The sequence below is a fragment of the Pleurodeles waltl genome, chromosome 6 (assembly GCF_031143425.1).
Source record: "Pleurodeles waltl isolate 20211129_DDA chromosome 6, aPleWal1.hap1.20221129, whole genome shotgun sequence".
NCBI classification, from domain to species: domain Eukaryota; kingdom Metazoa; phylum Chordata; class Amphibia; order Caudata; family Salamandridae; genus Pleurodeles; species Pleurodeles waltl.
This window is the reverse complement of record NC_090445.1, coordinates 45,392,434-45,410,324: the sequence shown is the minus strand read 5'-3', so window position 1 is coordinate 45,410,324 and position 17,891 is coordinate 45,392,434. Positions and strand designations below refer to the sequence as shown.

At 45.9% G+C, this 17,891-nt stretch overlaps 1 pseudogene; it reads right to left on the bottom strand.

Moving 5' to 3' along the window:
- Positions 1–1,957: 1,957 nt before the first annotated feature.
- Positions 1,958–2,066, bottom strand: LOC138302258 (5S ribosomal RNA; annotated as a pseudogene).
- Positions 2,067–17,891: the final 15,825 nt, after the last annotated feature.

Here is a 17,891-nt window from a genome sequence, read left to right as displayed (position 1 = left end):
CACACTCAATTACAATGGACAACCCTGACTTGACACAGCATGTGCTGCGCCTCCTTGGACCCCTCCTTAGGGCATGACAAGGAGGAGTCACCAGGGGAGATGCTGCTTCTGAACAGCAGTGTTCATTCTCCCCTCCCAAGGACGATTAGCTGCTGCTATGCAGGAGTTCTCTCTTCGTTATCCCACTGAGTGGCGACACCTCCATTCACTCTGGCCGGGAGAAATATCTCTTCTACAGTACCTTAACAAATCCAGAAATAAACAGGAAGGCAAGCCCTCTTCTTGCACTTTTTTCACTTAATGGAGAGGCTCTGTCACTCTGTAAGTGCCATCTGCAACATATTTGCCATGCCTTACAGGAAGAGGGTGTCAGTCTTTTCTTTACTTTTGTCAAACCAGGGTCCCACAGAAAGTATTTAGGAGTTGTTGAAAAAATCAGATCTTTCATCATGGAATCCTTTCTCAAACAACAATCAAAATAATGCCCCTTCTTACAATACAAGTGAAACTGAAAGAGACAGAGGTCTGTAGTTTAATGCTTAAGACGCAACAGTGAGTAATGTGCTCTCTGCTGAGATGTTTTCCTGTGTTGGACAGGTTTTATTCTGCACACGCCCTGCTCACCCATTCTTTCTGTGGTCGAAAAATGGATCTTTAAGTTAATGACACCTCTTACAGTGCCATGAAATGCCGGAAAAAGGCTTTGGAATGCTTTTACAACAACTCAAATTGTACGCACCTTTCCTCTTTTTATTCCGTTTCTGGAATGCTCTGCTTTTGGACTCTGTTACACTAGTGTCTGCAACTCATTTCATTCTTCCACACCGAATACATTATTGTCCTTTTATCACATTTCCGACACGCTGTGCTGATTTTTTGCATTTGGTTGCCAATAGTGGGCTCAAGCACTATTTCTTGAGGGCTAAGGCTTATTCATGGCACAAGTCTTAAAGAAAATAAGTGGGGGACTGACCAAGTTAGACACTATGCTAGTAACATCACGGCACATCACACCACGGCGTGTGAAATCACACCTGGAATCACAGGTAGTGGCCTCACAACCCATGACCTGACAATAAATGACATCACAAGAAGTGAGATCTGGTCTTAAGACCTCACGCATATGCTTACCACAAGAAAGCAAAGCCTTAGCAAGGGATCCCTTTGCCCATCGTGGAGAAAATGTTTTCTTCAGCTTGGGCCGAGTGTATCGTTAAGTTAATGACACCTGTTACAGTGCCATGAAATGCTGGAAATGTTTTAGAATGCTTTTACAACAACTCAAATTGTACGCACCTTTCCTCTTTTTATTCCCTGTTTCTGGAATGCTTTGCTTTTGAACTCTTTACACAAGTGTCTGCATCTCATTTCATTCTTCCACACCGAATACATCATCGTCCTTTTATCACATTTCCGACACGCTGTGCTGATTTTTTGCATTTGGTTGCCAATAGTGGGCTCAAGCACTATTTCTTGAGGGCTAAGGCTTATTCATGGCACAAGTCTTAAAGAAAATAAGTTGGGGGACTGACCAAGTTAAACACTATGCTAGTAACATCACGGCACATTACACCACGCCGTGTGAAATCGCACCTGCAATCACAGGAAGTGGCCTCACAACCCATGACCTGACAGGAAATGACATCAGGAGAAGTGAGATCTGGTCTTAAGACCTCACGCATATGCTTACCGCAAGAAAGCAAAGCCTTAGCTAGGGATCCCTTTGCCCGTCGTAGAACAAATGTTTTCTTCAGCTTGGGCGGAGTGTAAAGTGCAGAATAATTGCAAGTTTTCCTTTGGAAAGTGTGTATTTTAGTGTTATTGCTGTTCTCTTTTATTTATTTTTTTAAGACAGGAAAAAAAGAGTGCAGGAAATAAAAAGTGGGAAATGAAATTAGCGAGGAAGCTGTGTAATTGAGCTAAGACGTGCAGCACCTAGTGTCTGCGAGGGGCAAAATGCCTACAGCACCTGGTATTCCCAGGAGGTCTCCCCTCCAAATACTAACCAGGCCCGACCCTGCTTAGTTTCCGAGATCGGGCGCATTCAGGGTGGTATGACCGTAGGCAGGAATGCTGCAGTTTCAGCTCTCTTCTGCTCACCAAGCCCACCGCCCGGAGCCTGCTGCTCTCAATCGCACCTGCACGGGCTCCCCTTGGGAAGTCGAACATGCGCTCACTGCCGGAGGCCCAATGCCCCAACCCACATGGAACACCATTTTTAGGGTCAAGTCTGCGTCGCATGTGCTTGCGCATGCGTTTTGCTTGCGAGACACATTAGTAGTTAGAAAAGGGCTCGGAGCCCCGCCCATGTCACATCAGTGTCTTTCATTGGTTTGTGGGCTTGCCTTTCAAAATCTGCTTGCTTTCATTAGTGGAAGGCATGGATACGTCATGCCTTTTCCAGTGGTTAGCCCTCCTCGAGCGCAGTGACCAAGTTCTGAAAACATGCGAGGCTCGCTGTTTTCTGTCCGGTTTGTGGACTACTTTTTATCTTTTTTCGCAGCGCGATCTCGCTTGGCAGAAGTCGAGTGCTTTGCATGACATCGACCCTGTTACATAGTTAATTGCACTTTTGCCTGTTACGTAGATAATTGCACTTTTGCCGATAGGTTTAATGTGGCAAGAAAAGTCCGGTTGGGAGTTTACAACTGCTAATAGCTCTAACTTGGAGAAATGCGAGACTTGTTGCATTGCAAATGCTGGTTTTGATGGGCGCTGATCTGCAGAAAAAACACAGCAGAAAAGGTATTATTCATACCGTCCGGACTGTGATACTCATGGCCCACCATATCCCTCCCATCCCCTAACGCACATACATTGACCACCATACATGCAGCACTCTGCCCAGGACCCCTCAGCCCCCCCCACACGAGGCTTACACACACAGCACTCCATACGTTCATGCCCCACGCATCATGCTCACAGTGTACTCACCGGTTTGTGTTGTGGCCCATAAAATAAAGGGTACTGCGGTAGGGTCCATCCACCAGTCTCTCCAGTTCCTCTGAAGTGAAGGCAGGGGCCCTTTCCCCAGACACTCGAGGCATTGTCGCTTCCAGACACAGGTCACAGCAGCACTTGCAGTGTAGGTCCTCTCCTGTTGAAGGTCAGGTAGCAAGTGAGTGAACAGATAGAAAATGGCGGTCACGCCATTGGCTCCTGGAACCTGTAGGCCCCAATGATAACCAATGAGGTGTTGCACAGCGGTCGTTGAGTGACGAAAGCAACGGCACACAACGCCAGCGGAATTACCTCATTTCCACTTGTCCCTCCTCACAGGTCAGGCAGCCGCCATTTCAGGTGGGCACAGTCCATGGCACCTAACTGAGTCACAGCAGACATAGACACATCAACTGACTTACAAGTTCACATACTGTTTATGTAAAGCAAAAATTGCATATTAATCTGAGAATATGTTTGAATATGACCTTCTGCTCACCGTTTTTCACCCTAGAGTTAAACCACTGACGATGAATAGGAGATGGAGACATCCCCCGAGTACAGACCCCTGGTGGAGGACAATGGAGGACAGGCACATTATCGTAACCTACAGACTTGATAGAGCCACAATCCAAGAACTGTGTGCTCAATTGGAGCCAGACCTGATTTCTGCTCTCCTCCACCCCACAGGTATCCCCCCCTCTAGTGCAGGTCCTGTCAGTGCTCCATTTCTTGGCAGGTGGTTCCTTCCAAGCGACAGTGGCCATGGCATCAGGGATGTCACAGCCTATGTTCTCATACGTGCTGACCATAGTGTTGTCTGCCCTGATGAAACCCATGTGCAGCTACATCGTTTTCCCCTAGGTGGAGGATTTGGCCAAAGTGAAGGCTGACTTCTATGCAATGGGACATATACCCAACATCATTGGTGCCATTGATGGTACACATATTACCTTTGCCCTCCCCGGAGAAATTAACAGGTGTTCAGAAATCGAAAAAGTTTTCACTTTCTGAATGTGCAAATGGTGTGTTTGGCGGACCAGTACATCTCCCATGTCAATGCAAAGTATCCTGGGTCTGTGCATGATGCCTATATCCTGAGGAAAAGCAGCACCCCATATGTGATGTCTCAACTCCAGAGGCACCGGGTGTGGCTAATAGGTGAGCCCATGGTCACCACCCAGTTGATGTAGGAATATGGGTGTAGTGTTGGCCCTAAGGGTGAGTGTGTGGCTAACAGGTATCCCTCGATATTTACAGGTGACTGGTTACCCCAACCACTCATGGCTACTGACCCCAGTGAGAAATACCAGGACATGTGCAGAGGAACGTTACAATGAGGCACATGGGTGAACAAGGAGGATCATCGAGTGGACCTTTGTCCTCCTGAAGGCCAGATTCCGGTGCCTCCATCTGTCAGGTGGATCCCTGTACTACTCACCCAAGAAGATGTGCCAAATCATCGTTGCATGTTGCACAACCTGGCCTTGAGATGCTAGATGCCTTTTCTGCAGGAGGATTAGCCTGGGGATGGTCATGTGGCAGTGGTGGAGCCTGTGGACAGTGACGAAGAGGAGGCAGAGGAAGAGGATTTGGACAACAGAACTACAATAATTCAACAGTACTTCCAGTGACACACAGGTAAGACACTGTAACTTCACCTTCCATTGCAGTTTTGCGTTGGACATTGAACATGGCAGCCTGATTTCCCTATTTCTTTGGCTGCCCACTACAGGTCATACCTATGTAAATATTACAGTACATTTCAATTGCAGTGTTTACAGCTTGTTAAACTAGTACATATTTCAATCAATTGACAGACTCCATACTTGTATTAGTTCCAAGGGTGTTTATTTCATTAATTACCTCGGTTGAATGTCCGCCGCAGTGATTCGTGGGTCATGATGCTGTGGGCGTATTTCTGTTGGTTTAATGGTGTGGGTTTTGGTATCGCCAGTTTATCACTGACCTTTGGGCTGGCGGACTTGTGTGTGTGTCTGTATAGTGGCCGATTTCTATGTGTGGGTCATAATACCCGTAGCGGTATACAGCTGCAGCTGCAGTATGTTGGCAGCAATCAGCATGGCGGTAAGCAGCACTTACCGCCAATGTCATAATGAGAGCCAAAGTCTCTTTCAAGCAAAAAGTACCTGGTTCACCTGCAAAGGGCCGCAGAGGAGGAGAAGCATGGAAAAAAAGGGGTGTGCGTAGATTTTGCGGACCACACACAGCGATGCGTCATTTAGTTTCCAAGCAGGGGCAGTGTGCGTCGATTTCCGGCACTCGGTCGTGGATCCTCTTCGGGTTGCGGGGTTTCCAGACTCCCTGGGGTCTGCGCGTGGAATCCTGGGCTTGCGGAGCGAAGTCACAAGCGTTGCGTCGATCCGGTGGGCGTTGCGTGGAATTTTCTCCCTCACGGCAGGCGCTGTATTGATTCCCCTCTGGAAGTCGGGCTGCATCGTCCCAGGTCGGCTGTGCGTCGATCCGGTGGGCCGTGCATCAAAGTTCCGGCCGCAACACTGGCGCTGTGTCGATCTCCTTGCGCAGTCGTGCTGCGCCGTTCCAGTTTGGCATGCGTCAAATTTTCACCACACAAGGAGTCCAGTTGCAAGAGTGAATTCTTTTTGGTCCTGAGACTTCAGGGAACAGGAGGCAAGCTCTATCCAAGCCCTTGGAGAGCACTTCTTCACCACAGCCAGAGAGCAGCAAGGCAGCAGGGCAACAGCAAGGCAGCAGTCCTTCACAGAAAGCAGTCAGGTGAGTCCTTTGGGCAGCCAGGCAGCTCTTAGCAGGATGTAGGCTCTGGTTCCAGTTTTCTTCTCCAGGAAGTGTCTGAGTTGGAATGCGCAGAGGCCCTGTCTATATACCCAAATGTGCCTTTGAAGTGGGGGAGACTTCAAAGAGTGGCTTAGAAGTGCACTGGGCCCCTTTCAGTTCAATCCTGTCTGCCAGGGTCCCAGTAGGGTGTGTGGCAGTCCTTTGTGTGAGAGCAGGCCCTCCACCCTCCCAGCCCAGGAAGGCCCTTTCAAAATCCAGATGTATGCAAGTGAGGCTGAGTATCCTGTGTTTGGGGTGTGCCTGAGTGAATGCACAAGGAGCTGTCAACTAAACTCAGCCAGACGTTGATTGTAAGGCACAGAAAGATTTAAGTGCAGAGAAATGCTCACTTTCTGAAAGTGGCATTTCTAAAACAGTAATATTAAATCCAACCTCACCAGTCAGCAGGATTTTATATCACCATTCTGGCCATACTAAATATGACCTTCCTACTCCTTTCAGATCAGCAGCTACCACTCAAACAATGTAAGAGGGCAGCCCTAATGTTAGCCCATGAAGACAGCATGCCTCACAGCAGTGTAAAAACGAATTTAGGAGTTTTACACTACCAGGACATGTAAACTACATAGGTATATGTCCTGCCTTTTGCCTACACAGCACCCTTCCCTGTGGGTCAAGAGCAGGCGTTAAAAGGGGCCTTCCATTCTTTATAATGGGGCCCTATGTACTCTGCAAGAATAGCGCCAATGTTTTGGCAGAGCACATCAATAGCGTCATGAAAGATGACGCTATTGCCCCCTACCCTGCACCATGGTGCGCCGTATTTTAAATACGGCACACATATGGAGGCAGGGGGTGGTAAGGGGTGCATGGGAAGTGGCGCGTGCACTCGGTGCAGCGCCACTTTCCATAAATCTGCCCCATAATGCCTGGGTCAGGGCTCATGTGTGTGAAATGGTAGGGTGGTGGTGCCTTAGCGTTTCATACATGACACAATGCCGGTGCACAAGTGGCGCTATGGGCTCTGAAGTTTATGCCTTCGTGATGGTTGTGCAGGACTCATCTGACATCTGACCTGCATTGGTTTCATTGTTGGACATGTGAATTCCAGGTCTGAACTGGCGCACAGACTCTCCATACTGGTTGTATACAACCTGTTCACAAGCACTGCATGCAGCACTCCAACTTCTCTACTACTGTCATTCAAAAGCAATAAACAGTCAATAGTATGCCAATGTGAGACTTACCAGGCAGTTCCCCAAGTGATCCAGCAGATCCTACTCCATGGCCACCAGATCTGCCTAGCGATGCTTGAGCTGGTGTTCATTCCGGCCTGTATTGTAGATGCGTCTCAGGTGGTGGAGCACCTTTGCCCACTGCAGCCGCCTGGCCTCTATCCCGGCCACTCATTTGCAGCATCATTGGTAGGTAGTGTGCGACAAGCCATATAAAACCTCCCAGCTCATCCGCAGACATCTTGCTCATCCTCCCTTTGCCTAACATGTTCACAGGTGAATAGAGTTCACCCCAAAAAATATGAAAAAAAATAAAAGGAAACTTAATCCCACTAATTTAACTCAACTAGCCCAACTAATTAACTACCCCGGACAGACACCACACAATACAATTACAAAACTGGACAATAACTACACAAAACTACAACTTCTGTGATTAAATCCATGCAAGAAAACACAGGACACGGCACGGCACAAGGGACACCACAAAAATGCAAATACACTCAACAATCGACCACCTGCTCCAGTTCACAACAACACACAGTCACAAAGGAACAGACTGTAAAGAGAAAGTGAAACTAAAACCACTCTATATGCTTGTAGACAGAATTTCCTGTTACATCACTTCCTGGGCGTGTGTGTCACGTTTTACAGTTATGCATGCTTTTATTTGATGCATTAGGCTTACGCGTTGTTTTATTAGATGCATTACGCACGTGCATCGTTTATATTGATGCATGATGGTAATGCAACGATTCCATCTGATCCAGGTGTCAAAAACGCCTGTGGACATCTGATTGAGTTTCTGGGACTAGGCATCATTCTGGTGATAGGACTCGTATTGTATATGCGTATGCGTGAAAAAGAACGATGCATGACGGTTATGCGTCGATTTCACACAAGGGTGCATTAAGAGGAGCGTGAATGTTGAATTCCCGCTGTTGGCCCACGCGTCATTTAACGTTGGTGGATGTTTTTGATGCATTTGCGTAATATTTTTTGCCTCAATTCTTGTTTTTTGTGTTGTTTTCGCGTTGTCCTTGAGTGCACCCTGATTCACCAAACATATGACATAGGCTGTGCTGCATTGTGGCACATGGGGTACGGCCACATGTGGAAGTCCATGCAACAATGTGGTAAGGGTGAGATTGGTGGGTTCCACCAATAAGTGTCGGAGTCAACAGCATGCAAACACTCTCACGTCGTGCATATATATGCATGTGTACATACAGTGTGTACACACATATTTTGGCACATGTGTTCTCTTTGTGTGGATATGTGTAGGTATCTGAATGTGTTGGTGTACCACATAGTAAACTCTGTGACAATAGTGTTTAGACATACCCATAACATGATATGAGATGGCCTGACTCCAAAACATTCTCAGGCATGTGTCACCCATTACAATTCTGACTCAGAGTATGCAGTGTACTTGAACTGCTTTAACACCACATTTCCCCTGATAAGTTATGTGGCATTTTGTGTAGACTCTGTGGTTTGTAGTTGGATGTTCCATCTTGTTGCTCAGGTACACGTGTGGCATGTGGTTACCCATGCATCTCAGTTGCTGGTGATGTCATGTACACCTGTGTTAGTGAAATATGTTATATGCCATGTGTGTAGAAACAAGTGTAAGTGCATTTTGGTAACACATTACGAGATTGGTGTCTGAAGGGGATGTCCAAGGTCACATTACAATCTTACAGCATGGGCAGTCACATCTGTGTCATTACTGTCACATACTGTGCTGTATCACAGGGTACCAGTGTTGTAGTGTGGCATAGATTGCAGGACTACTCTCCATCATCACTGTGTGGGTATGAATGGCAACAGAAGCACATGTTTGTTTTGGAAACTACAGGTTTCTAGTGCTCCACTTTGTTCTTGCCCCTGTGCAGATAAATCAGGCACCTGACTATGTCATATGTTGATGTAGTCAGGACAGTGGTCTGTGGCTTAACAAAGCTGGGATCTCGCCACTAATGATTGGAACTCAGCAGCCTATGCTGACTCCCCAGTGGTTCTAGACATGCACAAATGTGTTCATACATACTAGGATGTGCTGCTTTGCTATGCGGCACTTGATGTCAGGCCTTCCCCTCTCAGGTACAGTGCTCGGCTGCTTGCACATGTAGGACGTCTCATTCATAGGACTCATTATCTGTTTCCATGTGCAGCATGTGTAGGGGTTGTATGAGTGTAGTGATCTCAATGATCAACTAATGGCATGGTACAGATGGTGTTGTACGTAAGAGGCTCATGTCATGGTGCCAGGTTAAGGCCAATTATCATGTTATAGTAGTGCCAAAGATGTCTGGGTCATGTACGTACCTGGCCAGCCTCAATATACATATGTAAAGAATAGACCTGCAATCATTGATGTGTTGCACTGTCTGTTTTGGAGTATGTCTGTTCATTTCCCTATTTTTTTCTGGCATTACTGTTAAGTTATGTATTATGTCCTCCATCAATCACAGATATTTGGCAGCTACTGCTTTGTACACATCTTTTACAACTACATTGTGTGGTGATGTGACAAAATCCAACATATAACTTGGGTAATGTTGGGATCTTGCCTCCTCCTACTACTGGCAACTTGTTAGTTCCTGTACCATTCATGGCATTTGTGAGATGTAATGAGTGCCACACACACATATCATAACTCATGGCACAGCACTTGTGTAGTCTTCAGGTGACATGGTGTGTTCTATTTGGAACTATCAGTGGGTATCGCTGAGCTGTCCATCCACACCCTCCATGGAACATGGTCATGCAATTCTTCCAGCATCCCACAACCTGGTTGACTCTAACCATGATTGAATGATGTAACAGTTAGAAATCATCCCAGGTCTGTATTCATCTCTTGGAACAAACTACCTACATGGCTAGGTGTAGTCCGACTCTGTGATGTTGGATAGCTGATTCAATTTGACATTGCAACACATAGTAGAGCACCCACTCCAGATTGTGCTTTTGGAGTCCAAAACAAATATGGGATACATTTTAACAGTTAGTACCATGCAATTGTTCTGTATTGTGAGTGGGATTGTGTATTGAGTTTTGGTATGTGATGTGTGATGTTGTCATACAGAACATACTATTTAAAGCTGCATACACAGGTCAGGCATTGTTGATGATGGGCTAATTGTTGCTACCTAGGAAATACAACCACACATCTTTCTCCGTATTTAGATATGCATTTTCTGGAGACGTGTGAAGACAACATATATGTCTGGCAAGTGTACCTCTTTGGTACATAGGCCCATATTTATACTTTTTTTGCGCCGCATTTGCATCACTTTTTGACAAAAAAGCGGCTCAAACGTATAAAATACAATTATATTTTGTATGTTTGCACCGCTTTTGCGTCAAACAATGATGCAAATGTGGCACAAAAAAAGTATAAATATGGGCCATAGTGTGTGTAACACGCTCTGCCTACATTCCACCCAGAATATGATTTGAGCACACATCTTGAATAACCTCATTGCTTTTGCCAGTAGTTGTTGTATTTGTATACTGGACTACAGCCCTAGCTGCATTAATTCTCATCCAAACCAATGTGCATTCCACAGACATGTGTGTACCATTAGTGAGGCCATGTTTACCCTCTGTCAAGGTTGTGCCCAATGGCAGTGGCAGGACAGTATCCCATGGATAGACTGTGCAGGCTCGACTTCTTCCATTGGTTACTATCCCTGGGCAAATCGTGATGACCATAGTTACCGATGAAGTCACCCCCTCGTCACATATTTCCCATGCAGCCATTGCAACTATCACACTGAGTTCTGACAGTGTTCGGTTCCAATATTTCTTAAGTTAACTTTTTTGACACCCCCTACCTTATGTGTGGGCTCCTTGTATACATATAGTATGCAATAGCCATTAATTTAGTATTCCTATGTGTGTGACCCACATGATGAGATGTAGGTGGGATTGGCACCAGTTGTCTGGCATTTGATGTATGTTCTGCCAGAGACTTGCACAGCATGATTTGAGTGTGGCTGTGCCTATATGTAACTTTCTTTACATGACCATGGTGTATGCCATTGACATTGCTGTGCTATTCTGTGTTTGATGTCATGTATGTGAAGTGTATTTAGTAGCCAACCTGTAGGCACTTGTAGTGGTTTGTGGACATCTTCTGTTAGTAAAGGGGACAAAGCTCCACCTGTCCTTCACGTGGTGTGCCTGTCAAGTTGTGGGTTACGTACATATGGGTGTATGTGTTTGTACTGTGCACTGATTGCACTATACTACAGCATGGTGCATATGTATTATTACCTGCACATCTATGTTACCCTGGCCATGTGTTTTTAGAGTGGGGTATGTCCTGTGTGTCCTACAGGGTTGGTGTGTTGTGTGTATATTGCTAGGTTTGTTGACTTACCCACAAGTAGGCCATTGCCAAATTAGCCATCCTGGAAGTGCTTGTTGATCCTGCAGTGCCTATATATGTAGGATTCATGGATGCTACCAGGATACTTGGCCACAATGTTTGTAAATAGCCCACAGTGGTCCAATTTGGCCTACACATTTATGGAATGTGTATGTTTTAGGTCCCTTTAAAAGTGTTCTGTTGCTGCAGGTGGGACAGGTCAGACATGAGTGCAGTCCATTGCACCCAGCACATGCGGAAACCCAGTAGTTTGCTAAAAGCCATGTTTTATCTCCTGCTGCATTTGCTGGGTATTGGGGAAGCAGATGTGGTGGGGTGTCAGGGAGATGATTTCATCTAATTCCTTTGGCAGGAAGACCAAGAAAAATGGCTGTGACACACCATCAACCAGTGCACCCGTTGTCTGGAATGACACACCTGCCAGCATATGTAGGACAGCTAGCAGCTTTGCGACAGGTGTTATGTTATGTGGTGTCTGCAGCCTGGCTATTATCTGTGGCTCAATGTGGTGCAGCAGGCATAGCATGGCTTGCTGGTTGAGATGGTAAGTCCTGATGAGGTCTTGTTCCCTGAGGCCAAGGAGGGTTTTCCTGTTCCGGAATATCCTCTCCTGCCTTCTGCATTGCCTTTGTGGGTGACGTGGTGGTGCTTGTGGTTGCTGCTGTATTGGTGGAGGGTCCTCTTGTGGTTGCTGTCCTCTGTGTCGTGTCCCAAGCTGGAGCAGTAACACTTCCATCTTGTCCTGTGGGTTGCTGATGTTGCTTCTGTGAGTTTGCCTTCAGTAGTGGTGTGTGGGCCACATTTTAATGCCTGGTCTGAACCAGGTGTTAAAATTTGACACTAATTGGGGTTAAAGTCATTTTTTTGCTCTGCTTCTTAGTTGTGTGTCGTATTTGCGTCGGGGTTAAATATGGCACTAGGGCGTTACCGTAATTTTTGGGATATACCTTGCATATCACTGTCGCAAACGGATGCAAGGTGTTTTGGCGCATCCAAAAAATAAGACTAACTCCTATATGTTGGCACTAAACAGGTCTAACTCCAAAATATAAATATGGAGTTAAGTTTGCACTGAATTTGCATTAAAAAAATGATGCAATTTCAGTATAAACAAAGTATAGTAGCACTTAGTACCTTATTGTAGCACTTTACCTTCTTGTGGTAGTGAAGACGAGCAGAACAAGGCCTGCTCAGGGGAGATGGTACGGGCTAGTGCCCCCAGTCCACTGATTCGTAACAACAACACTCAATAACTCATTGTCCAGTCAGTGCTTTTTCCTATAAAAAGAAAAAGTACTTGATTACGCACACACTATTAAACATTACAGATTTGTTTACAAATATTCAGTTAGGTAGATGGGAAAACCTATTGTTGACACACTCAGAATAGGTCAAATACCGCAGCATGTCCTGAACCCTATAATTATAATCCCCCTCCTATACTAAACACAATATAATAGGACGTTGTTATCAAAAAGGCAGACCGGTTTGTCAGGGTGTGCCCTCTTCAATAAAAGCAGAAATATGATATAATCAACCAAGGCAACTCCATTGAAATCAATGTGGATGTTACAATCTTAACCAACATTGATTAAAGCTATAACATTTTGTTGCCAATACTATCATTGTCAAGCATTATACTTTCAATAAAATATGTGCTTGAGTTTTTTTCCAACTGAAGCCTGATGCCACTGCAGCCGTAGAACCAACCAATAAGGGTCCCACGTTAGCTTTAGAGCTAACGCGCAACAGCAGAATCTTCAGAAGAGAATGTTTAGGTGAAAACTTTGTCCTGGTGTTATGAATATTATGTCCCCGCAGAGACTTAGGGCAACATAAAACAAAACATTTGTGGGGGTATCTTCTGGGGTCTGCTTCACTTTTGGCAGCTCTCCAGACACACTCTAAATGCTCATGGTGCCACTGCCCTTCCTAGAGTACCATGAGTGGCCCACTTGTGTAGAGGTCAGCTTCTATGCGCTTACCCAGACCATAGCGCTAACATCACAAGTGTATGCTTTGTGCATTTGTGTGTGTAGTCGACATGGTTCAGCTTTGTGTGTATGAGTAAGCTAGAGTAATGAAGGCCTGTGGGATTTGGATACCCCTGGGCTGGCCTTTTGAGCAAGATCATGGTTAGGTTGTTTTCACTGAAATTCCTCAAGACAGAGGGAGGAGACCTATGCTTTGAAGTAATTGAGCCAAGAGTAGACAAAGCTCCTTCAGAAATTCGAGCAGGCCTTTTTCTGAGCAAGGATCTTCTGATTAGTATTCCTGGAGCATTGCCATTGGATACATGGTGGGGATGCAAACTGTTGTGCGAGGAGAAGGGGACCCTTTAGGTGAGGCTAAGCTTTTTCTTTTCCTCCAATCTTTCTTTCAGTTTGGCTCCTGAAAGCCAGGTGCATAAAGGTTACAACTCTTTGTGCCTCAGTTGTGGGTGCTCCAGCCCGGAGACAACCCTGGTGGGAGATGCATTAATCTCCACAAACGCTGTCTAGCGAGCAGTTTGGAAGGACACCTGGAAGGCGAACAGTCCTGAAAGTGCAGACAATGGATACAAAGCTCCTGTCTGCTTTTACTGTATAAAAGGGGGATGCACAATCCAATTTGGGGATCCAGTACCAAGTTCTCTATAACCTAGAGAGTGTTCCATAGGGTACTCAGATGACTGCTGACCCAATAGAGCTGGAGTAGTGAGAGAATATCACCTAGGCCACCCCTTGCTGAAAGAGCTACCAGTGCCTAGAAGCCTCCGGACTGCTAAGAGGGTGAAGGGGCCTGCCAGCCCTGCAGGAGTGATTATCCAGGAGAATCAAGGTGCAGTGTGGCGCCAGTGCTGGTGGGGTGGGGCTGATCTGTGCATCCCGGTGTTAGCTCTCCATCTGCCATTCTGGGCAGAATCTCTGCCCTTAAGATTCCTACTAGTGTGCTCTAAAGCCCCTAGGTTAGCTCCAACTATAGTAAGCACAAAGGCCATGTTGGACAGGTCAGGTAAGGAATGTCCCATTCCCTCATCCGTATCCACAGCCACAGTGAGGGGGACAGAATTATTTATAGCTCCCATAGGCTTATGTTCTCCGGGGGACACCTTGATGGTAGTAGGGGCACACCTACTGAGTCAGTCTACCTCTTCCAACTCTCCAAGTGCATAGAACATGTTAGAACAGAGCATACCACCCGATGTGCACAAGCTCAGATGGTAAGGGCGCAATGTGGTGGATGGCGGTTTATAAAAGATAGTCCAGTGGAAGGGTAACAACCTCAGTCTCAACTGCGCTTCGAGATTCTTTGTTGCATAATATCTCTCGAACACAAACAGGCCTTTGAAAATTTACAGCAATAAACCCCCTTAATGTTTTTGCAGAATGGCCCAGCCAACCAACCCGCCTCACCATAATGATCTCATTAGGCCCCCAAGCATTAAAGCGTCTATGCATGTGTAGCCAATGGGCAACCTTATTCCTTAGTTGCTCCCAGGACTCCTGCTGACCAGGTTCGAGTGGCAATGCCCCAGACAGAATTAGCACATATGGACAGAATGAAGGTGGAAGGCTCAAAGTAGCTTTGAGGACAGCTAAGTGACCATCGTTTTGTACAGAGATAGAATCAGGAGGACCAGAATTACACATTTTTTGAGGTGGATCATTAACAATAGAAACTGCTTTGGCCTGCACCCTGACCAAAGAATTAGTGGGATGCCCACTGAAACCCACACCAGGTGCAGATACGACACCAGGCACAGACTGAGGTGGTACCAAAATAAAATCAACCGGCAAAGTACTAGACCTTCCGCCACTAGCTACAGGGGACGCACTATTAGATTTACTAGTTAACTGCCCCTCAGGGTGCTCCACGCGCTCAATTAAGGGTTGAAGTTTTCTTTGAGAATATTGCCAACTCTCATAGATAAAGACTCAGTCAATAAAATGTCCAAAACAGGGTCTTGCGATGCCAAGGTCTGTTTGGAGGAGCTATCATTGAATTCAGATATGCTTTGTGTAGATGCTGGAGGCTGACTCCAGGACAACAATCGCGTCTTGCGGGGAAGGTAGCGCAAGGGTTGTTTCTGCTTCGCAGCCACTGGTTCGCCCGTTCCTTTTTGCGCTTGGTGGTATCAACCAAACATTCTGCAAAGAGGAGAGAGAGAGAGTGGCCCTGTGGAGAGATGAACTCAGAGGCTTCCTCTGCGATAAATTCATGTTCGTTCCTGAGCATGAGGATGGCGGATGTCCCCAGCCGTATTAGCAGAAACGATGTAATTTGCTGCAGCAACATTACTGACATCAATTGTAGGCGCAGCCAAAGCCTGCCCTCAGCCAGTCCAATCTCACTTGTCACAGTCCCAACAACTCTTTCCAGCATTCTACAAATGGTCACAGAGGGATGTACAGTAATGACCCTTTCATCACCATGGCAGCACCTTACAGGAGGCGCAGCTTTCAAGAAGAAGACGAATTTCTTAAAACACCCCGTGCAGGCTAAAATATGTACTACATTGACCAGCATGCAAAGGGGTAATAGCGTGTGGATATGAGGCAGTGTGCTCCTATCTCCCTTGTATTGTTTAAAAAGGCTCCAGAGAGCCGACAATCTGACGAGCTTTGGAGCCCCTGCGTGCCTGGAGTGGTATTGGTACCTGAAGAAATTTGTGGCAGCATGTTCAGCAACCCCAGAACGATTCTCTACTGATGACAGAATAATCCAGAAACACGTGTCTAGAGATAAGGCAATGGCCGCAACAATTTTGGTAAACATTTTTAACGAACTTTGAAATTAGCGTGAAAATATGTACTACCTTGACCAGCATGCAAAGGTGTAATGGCGCGTGGATATGAGGCAGTGTGCTCCGACCCCCCTTGTATTGTTTAAATCCTTGAAGCACCTCCTGGTGCGATGGCACAGGGGCTGTAAAGGAGCAGGGAACGTGGGACTAGTAGTCCTGCTCACCCCAGCCCCTGCTCAGCCCCAGCCGATTCCACAAACAGTGAATCATTATTTGTCTCTATTTTTTTTTAATGATGCCAGTTTGTAGTGAAGTTTAATCTGTGTGGTGAATGAACTTGTTAAACTGTAGTTTGAATCTCACAATCTAAAATACAGGATGTTATTGGTTTTTGGAGAGGTTTGTCAACTGATTTGCATTGAATACTTTTTAAAAATGTGTTTGTTGCAATTTCTAATAATGCCATATACATTATTGTGGGCATACAGTGCCACTGGCCTCAATTTGCCCCTTTAGAGAACCCTGTTTTTTGTCTATCTTGCAGGTGGCTTGTTGTGACACGCCTAGTTCGGGGTATTTCTGAGCCCCAGTGCATCCTTTCTTCACACTCAAGGCTGCCCACAAGGATGTCATGAGAGCTATTTGCAGTGCTGTGTGTTGATAACAGCTGCTGGATCACAGAATGCAGCAGTGGTAGAAGAATATCAAACTTTGGCTTCTTTGAATATCTGGTGAATGCCATAATTCCAAGAAAGGGGGTCAGACCACATCAGCTGCCCTCTCCAAGATGGTGCTTTATCCATAGAATGTTAACAGGGGTTCCCAATTTAAGATAGGACAGATTTATTTTCTCTGATGTCTATTCCAGTCACAACATATATTAGGAGTTCCTTTCAAGTGTTGAATATAATGCAGTACAAATGTCTCGCTCTACTCCGCTTTGCTGATATTTTTTGTCCCAGATGATGCTTTTAGCAGTTTGATCTTTTTTTTGAATCTCTTCTATTCCTTTTCAATGTCAGGCGTTGTTTGGTGTCTTCAATCAAGAGCTACAAAATTGAGAAGCATGTTTATTCCTCTGTCGTTTGATATTTTAATCTCAAAAAGCAATGATTATGGCCAATGAACAACAATGAAAGCAAATTTGTATTTATGGAAATCACAGCTCTAACTACTATGGCTCCCATTGCGGTTTTCTCGTGGCTAGGCATGTTTATATGCTTTAAGAAATATATTATTGCTCGTGGTCTGTAAAAACACATGAGCAGAATGAGATAATATAGCAACTGGTACGGATTGTATCAACTAACACCAACACAAAAGGTAATATTCTCATTGCAGTAAAAATCACTCTAGATGTTCACGTCACTACCCATAGAGAAAACATGTATGGTTATAAATTCTATTCCTGACTACAGCACTGACACGTTGGATACTCATATTTAAGTGTGTTTTTTCTGTAAAACTACATTTTCTTACTTTGAAGACCTGGGCCCCGATTACGAAGCTGGCGGTCATGAGACTGCCAGCCTCGCGGGGAGGGTCAGACCGCCTCACTCCAGGTGGGCCGACCGCCACATTACGACCTTGGCTGTGGGCACAGCCAGGGGAGCACCGTCCCCACCAGGAACATTGTTCCTAACGGGCTGGTGGCAGTTGGAGTCGTGGTCAGCTACGGAGACTCTGAGATCAGCACCACTGCACTGATCACAAGTCCAGTTTCTGCCAGCATTTTCATGGCAGGGACCTCGCCATATAAAGTCTGGAGGAAACACAGGGTAGAGGGCCACAGGGGGGCCTTTTCACTGCCCAT